Here is a 7,500-nt window from a genome sequence, read left to right as displayed (position 1 = left end):
CATTGTCCGTGCTTCTTACGACTTGGACTTTTTACTTTCTCTGAACTTTTACCTTTTACCCTGCGTCTTTATACTTGTTAACTTTTTATTCTTTACTCGCCTTTTTATTGCAGCTTTGCTTCAGCTTGTACTTTCCTCATTTTAACCTTTTACTGGTTTTATTCGCTGAAATTATAGTTCTTTTATACGTTTTATTTTAAGCCCTCTGGGCATGCTTCGTTTTTCTTAAGACCTTCTGGCGGATTTTTACTCATTTTTAAGCTTTCTGGCAATTGTCTTTGATCGTATTAAACGTGCTTTACTTTGGTGCCTTCTGTCAGGTTTCTTTTTGTTCATTTTAGGATTATTTTTGTTTTTGTTTTTATCATAGCATATTCGTATGGTCACGCTACCCTGGTAGGCCCTGCATCCTCCGGGGGATGTTTTGCTTGTGAGGTCGTGTGGGTTCTGAGCCTTCAGAGTTAGTTCACTACTCCACTTTTTCCGAGGAACGAACGGGTGGCCCCTCCTTTACTTGGCCCCTAAGCCTGAAGTCTTCCGGCCTATCACGGGTTGGCCTCTTTGGTTCCTCTCTCACAAAACCATACAGGTAACCTCCTAGTTTGGTGGCAGCGAGTGGGGATCTACCAGGAGTGTAATGAAGAGTTCTCTGCTCGTTGACTAATACAAGATTTTTAAAGTCCAGCATTAGCTTTTTCCTTTTGGCTAGTTGTTTATAGTTTTAGAAGAGCAACGTTTCTTGTGTTTATGTTTGGTTGTGTTTTATTTAAGATTTTTGTGAGAATTTTAGTATTTTTGAGCGAGGCTGTTTCTCTTTCAGATTTTTTGTCTTTGTTTTACTAGTGCCCCGCATCATCAGTTAGTTTTAACCTGGTGGCTCTTGATAGGTAAGGGACACTTTCATTGTTTACTGTATTCTAATCTTTCTTTTACCCCCTGCTCTAATTTTACTTATATCCCTCATGTACACTTGGGTTCACTGTATTTGTCGTTTGTACCCAGTTTACACGGGCCCGCTTTTGTCATTTTAGATTATCTCATGTTGCCAGCATTGGCCAAGTTCCAACGCATCACTCTTCCACTTGTTTTGGGGGTTAGCCAGTATTTCTGGCCCGTTTGTTTTTCGTCGTGTTGAGCTGTGCAGCTCCTTTGGTGTGTGGGACTTCGTTCCCCTTGTCGCAAGGCTCTGACTATGCCGGACGTGGGCGGTCTTTGCGCATCCACAAGATCCTCGAGCCAGCCAAGCTCGCGTCACTCATCGCTGACACGCGATTCATCCCTCCCAGTATAGTTGTACAGGGTACAAGGACACCCAAGTACAGCGACGCAGTCGAGCAGTGGAGGTGGAAGTTACGATGATGGAGGAAATGCGCAGAGGATGAGGGATGTCGCTGCCACGAACAGAGGACGAGTTGATTCCGCAGGATGGAGGAAATCTCCCAGAGAACGATGGGACCGGCTACAACGATTGGAAGACCAAAACTCCAGGCGTAAGGACTGAGGCGTCCTGCCGAGGCGGTGGGTATCCGCAGTAGTAACGGGAGCCAGGTTTCCCTCAGCAGATACGGACTGAGGAACAGCCAGCTCGAGATTACACTCCCTCGCATTCGCCAAACCACCACACACCTGCGGACAGGCTTGCCAACCCCTATTCGCCAAGCAGCTACAAGGGAAGACCTCCAGGATGGCAGCGGGACAACGGAGGAGAGGGAAAGGCGTATGCAGCAGCAAGAGCAGGCTCTTTACAGAGGCAGCTTAGGTGGTCAGTAATGCCAGGCTCAGAAGGATGGATAGCAGCACTGGACAAACTTGCACAGCACATCTGGGTCCTCTCCCCACTTTCAGAGGCTAACAGCCATTTCCGAGCCGCCCCAAGAATGACCACTCCCTTGCGCACAACGTATTGTGAGAGCCAACCCAGACCACTTTCAACACCAACAGACTTCACTGGACTTCCAGGGAGTCATCACCGTTATCTGTGTCCAGGGGACTCCATACCCCACTTCAAAGGAGAAACCTCTGCCTTTGAGCCCCTGAAGAGGGAACCAGGGAAGGTGGAGAGTTTTCATTCGGGACATTGAAAACCCTGGTTAAGACCCGCAACTGATGGGCCTACACCCGGGCTGCCAAGAGCAAGCTGTCGGGCGCAGAGCGGAGACCATCGTTAAACTTCCGGAGAAGCTTTGATGGAATATGGAGATTGGGGCACCTTCAAGCGGCAGCTTGAGGCATAAGTTAGAGGCACGTTATTACAGCCTCTGACTTCTTTAAGGTGTCGTATGACCACAGCTGGACTGAGAGGCAAGGCTCCAATGGGACTTTTTCCTTGAGGGTAAAGGCGTCGAGTCTATCCAAGGGCTACCGGGACCACCGAGGAGCTGTTGGAGAGACTTCAGAGCTGATTCAGGAGGGTCTTCCTGCTGGCTTACCGCTCCACCTGCGGTATCTCATTTTCCTCAAGGATGATTGCTCGCAAATCCAGCTGGCTAGAAACCGCAGAAGCTTGGACTCAGGTATGGCATCGGCACGGCAGTCCAACGCTCGCATCAGTCTCCAAACAAACCTTCAAGAAGAAGAGACCGGTCCGACGTCGTACTCCCCGACCGTCCACATCGGCGCACGAGACCACTAGTTACGACCGGTTCCCGCTATCTGCTGTCGACCTTCCACCTGCTCGGCCTCTCTACTATCTCCCAACTTTCACGGCGCAACATGTGGTTGCGAAATACCATCGAAGTTGCGACCCACAGCACCCGGGAATGCAGGGGCTGCTGCCCGTCAACCATCCACCCTCAGCCGTACTCCTGTTTCGGTGTGGTAGAAGCGGTCACATGTATCGTGAGTATTCCCTTTAACGAGGGCCAGGAAGGAGCGGTTCCAGATCACTGGCGACTTCGCAGGACCGGGAACCCACACACGCTCATCGCAGCCCAGACAGAGCTGTTGCAGGCAGCTCCTGTGAGTTACTCCAAGCAGTCGGCGGACGGCCAGTCGTGGCACTCAGTGTTGATGGGAAGAATCTTCTCTCTGCTTCAGTGACACGGGTTCTCAGGTGGACTCTGGTCAAGCACCGCTGACTTAGGAGTGATTGACCGTTCAAACAGCTCCCGACATCATACTTATAGCAAGAATTTCAAAGGCGTTTCAAGGAGATCCTTTTCATCAGCTGCAGAGGTTAGCTCACTAACATCAGCAAAGATCTAGGTTACTTCACCGCACCCTAGTAGCTGATCTTTCGTTCCACGGTTCGATATTCTCCTTCGGACGGATTCTTGCGACGCCTGCGACTTTACGCTAACAGTTTGAAGCCGAGTCATCTCATGGAACGGATTCTAGGAGCGTGGTTGAGCGTCGCTCCTGTATACTGACGCCCATCTCTACAGCATTAGCCTGGTTAACTACGGACCTAAGCTGATCTTCCTACTGGACTCCAAAATGCCATACAGCCAGCCCTTAACAGAGCGCTGTGCCACTTACACGACCCACTGAGATTCCGCCACATTCAGGTCGTTTTCTAGGAAGCTGCATTCTCGCCTGGGACAGGCCGATGAGATGTAATTCTAACACATGCTGTGAATGATCACCTGACACTGGCCGCACATGGTCTTACAAACCGCACTCGACGACGATCTCATATGGGTCTCTGAATCACACTTCACGGCCACTGGTACTGAAAAGGGTACAAGCTGGGACGTGAAACCTTGGGAGAGGTCTACATGCTCCCCAGTCTGTCAACACCAGATCACAAGCACAGTCAACCTTAAGGACACAGCTGCCGGGAATCATGTACCTCCTGTCGGACTGGCCTTGAGGAGGGAACTCGACTCGCCAAGGATAGGATCCACAACAGCCCCAGATCTACAGGCATTACTTTGCTGGCCGGGCCGAGGGACAGGTGTCCATAGTCCAGGAAAACTCCAGTAGCTCACGCCTGATGTCATCGACCTCTGCCATGACAGAGCCGAGGTAGCATTCCAACTGAAGAGGAGAGCACATTTACAACGCTATACACCATCACAGAGCCGAAGCACTTCACTGAATCTCCTTGTTACTGAGGGGTCTGGCGAAACCGAGATGGAATGGGACGATTTTCATGAATCTTACAAGACATTGCAGAAGAAAGACTGGATATAGAGGTGCCTTATACCACCCTCTGTAGCTGTGCGCCACATCGAACGTTGCAGACACAGTTCTGAGGACGTTGATTCCACGATGGACCAGCGATGCATCGAGAAGAATTCAATGGTGACCTGGGGCTGAATGTGACAGAGAACCGTCTTCCAGTGCTACCCTTGCTTCCTGAGTGTAGCTGTCAGGACTGTAATTCCTTTTTCTTTTCGGCCCCGTACTGGGCTGGGTGCTGTTAGAGACACAGTTGTGTTTGTTTTTTTATTTACTTCATTGTACTGTTTTTACTGTACATTTTTATTTACTGTGTTTGTGGGGCCAGCTGATGCTGTCATGCCACGTCCAGCTGAACATACACAGTAACTTTTGAGGCAAGAATCGGGCTCAGGCTTCCTGTTCTTTTCCAGGTGTTCTCGATGTCCTCTCCGGACCGGGGTATGGGAGGGTTGTGAGGTTTTTAACCTCCCCCCCCACAGACCCAACTCCATCCCCCCCCTCTTCCTTCCTGCCCGATCCTCCATCATTCATACCCTTATTCGCACCATCTTCCTTCCCCTCACTTTTTCCCTTTCCTTACTTCCACATGTAGTTCCTCCCTAGTATACTCGTGTTCCGCGCTGTTTACCGTTTATGTCTATACCTATTACTATCCTGCTCTATCCTATCCCTATACTGCCTCGGATCCTGCCGCATTTCCCCGTACCCCTCTTATCGGCCACCCTCTTCTGTTCCTTCTGCCTTATACTTCTGCACTGATTTCCCCCTTTTCCATTACTTTTTCCCGTTTGCCCTACCTCTTACCATTAACCACTATCCTTTCCTGTCCCACCTAACCCCTATCCTACCCAGACAATCTACCGTAATTCAACAGGGCGAGTCGAGCACAGCCGGCCACTTCCCTCTGCCAGCTCTTTTCTTACGCTTATTTTTTTGACTATGCTGGCCTTATGTTTTTACATGTATTGTACCATTTGTTTGGGTTACTTTTTGGGTACACATTTTTTTTAAAGAAAAACCTTTACTGAGTCCTGCGTTATCTCTGCATACTTTAACCAAAGATTCGGATGTGCGGATAACAACATCCACATCTGCGCGATTGAATCCTTTTTTATACGTTTTGTTATATCTGATATTTTAAGCTCAGTTATTGCATTTTTTTATGGTTTCTTTTAATATTCATCCGTTTAGATTTACTGTTACGCAAGGAGAAGGTTATGTATTCTAAGATTTGATTAATGAATTGCAGCGATTCTTTTACGTATTTTTTTTTACCATAACTGTAATTCCTGACTGATTTCTTTTAACATCATTGTTTTATCATTGTCTTTATCTTTGTATAGTCTTTTATTAAAGAATTATTATTTATGGATTACTATATTATGTGTACTCCGCCGTCCGCGGGAGATGTTAATTAACCCAAGTTTTTGTGAAATAAATGAGTGGATACTCTTGACTGTGTTGTGACGACCATTTGGATTTACCTGTCCGGATTCTACACCGTGATGTTGAAACAAGGTGTACTGCCCCTTTTACTTGCAGGTGTATTAATGCTGACCGGTTTTTTATTTTACCGCTTACATACTGTGAACTGTGTTTCTTGACTTTTACTTTTTACTTTCTACTGAATTTTATTCTTTTACATTGTTCTTTTACTTGTTACTTTTATTCTCTACTGCCATTTTATTGCAGCTTTTGCTCAGCTTTTCCTTTTTCCCTCATTTTACGTTTACTTGTCTTATCGTAACTATTAGTTCTTTTACTGTTTTAAGCCCTATGGCAGGCTTAGTTTTTATTAGCCTTCTGGGCGTATTTTTCACTCATTTTTAAGCCTGCTGCAATTGTCTTTTACTTATTAACTTGCTGTTACTTTGGTGCTTCTGCACGGTCTTTTTGTTCATGTTAGGATTATTTTTTTTGTTAATTTCTATCATGCATCTTCGTATTGGTCACGCTCCTGCGTAGGCCTGCATCTCTGGGATTGTTGTGCTACCTGTGAGGTCGTTGTGGGTTCTGAGCCTTCAGCCTAGTCCCCTCACCCCTTTTCGCGGGAAACGAACGGGGCCCCGCCTTTCCTTGGCCCAAGCCTTCTGAAGCTTCCCGCCTCACGGGTGGCCTCTTTTGGGTTCCTCTCTCACATAACCTTACAAGAGAGAGAGAGAAAGGGAGAGAGAAGGAAGGAAACAGGAAGAGATGGAGAGGGAATGGGGAGGAGAGGGAAGGGGCGAAAGAGGAAGAAGAGAGAAAGGGCAATAATCGAAGAGAAAGGGAAAGAAAACAACAGGAAGAGAGGGTGAGAGCGAGAGTCGGAAGGAGGAAGGTAAGAAAGAGGGAGATAGACATAAAAGCCGAGAGGATGAAACCCATTAGGCCAAGAAGACGTGAGGCGGAAAGTAAAGAAAGACAAAAAAAAAGAAGAAGAAGAAGAAGAAAAAAAACGAATACAAAGTAAAACTGACAAAAAAAAAACAAACAAAAAAAACAACAACAAACAGCAGGACTTAAAGAACAACAACAAAAACATAAAAAAAAAACACAAACAAACGGAGAAGATCTCAAACAAGAAATCGATCCGCCATTGAACATATGGTAAACAAATACACCTAAAAATATCTATGAATAATTATATTCCGAAAGACGGAATGGCCACGAATTCATGCAAATAGTCATGCCTGACGATAACCAGCGAAGACGAATGCAAAAGGCAAGCAGATGCAATAGATATGAAAGGATCAAATTTCACTGCGCCAGTTTGGTCCTTCGAGCGTGGATAAGGAGGAGAATATTCAAAGGATGCGTTTGGATTAGGATTTAAATTTTATCCAATATTGTGTGCTTGTTGATCTGTTTGCTCTTTGAGATGTAGAATATATATATAGATATTATCTATATATCATATATATATATATATTATATATATATATATATTTATATATATATATATATATATATATATATATAAATATATATAATATATATATTATATATAATATATATATATGTGTGTGTGTGTGTGTGTGTGTGTGCTGTGTGTGTGTGTGGATGTGCAGGTGTTGTGTGTGTGTGGTGTGTGTGTGTGTGTGTGTGTGTGGTGTGTGATTGGTGGTGTATTGTAGTATGCATAACAACAACAACAATGATAATAATGATGATGATGATGTTGATTATAACAACAACAATTATATTAGTATTATTATTATTATTTCTTATATTATTATTATTATGTATTATATTATTATAATTTGTATTATGATTATTAATATTAGTATGAGTATTATTATTATTATTATTATTTTATATTTATTATTATTATTATTATTATTATTATTAAGATGATAATAACAAAGATTATAATAACAACAACAAAAAACAACA

Source organism: Penaeus monodon, chromosome 12, assembly GCF_015228065.2.
Source record: "Penaeus monodon isolate SGIC_2016 chromosome 12, NSTDA_Pmon_1, whole genome shotgun sequence".
In the NCBI taxonomy this organism is placed as follows: domain Eukaryota; kingdom Metazoa; phylum Arthropoda; class Malacostraca; order Decapoda; family Penaeidae; genus Penaeus; species Penaeus monodon.
The sequence above is the reverse complement of the archived record's forward strand: the minus strand, read 5'-3'. Positions refer to the sequence as shown.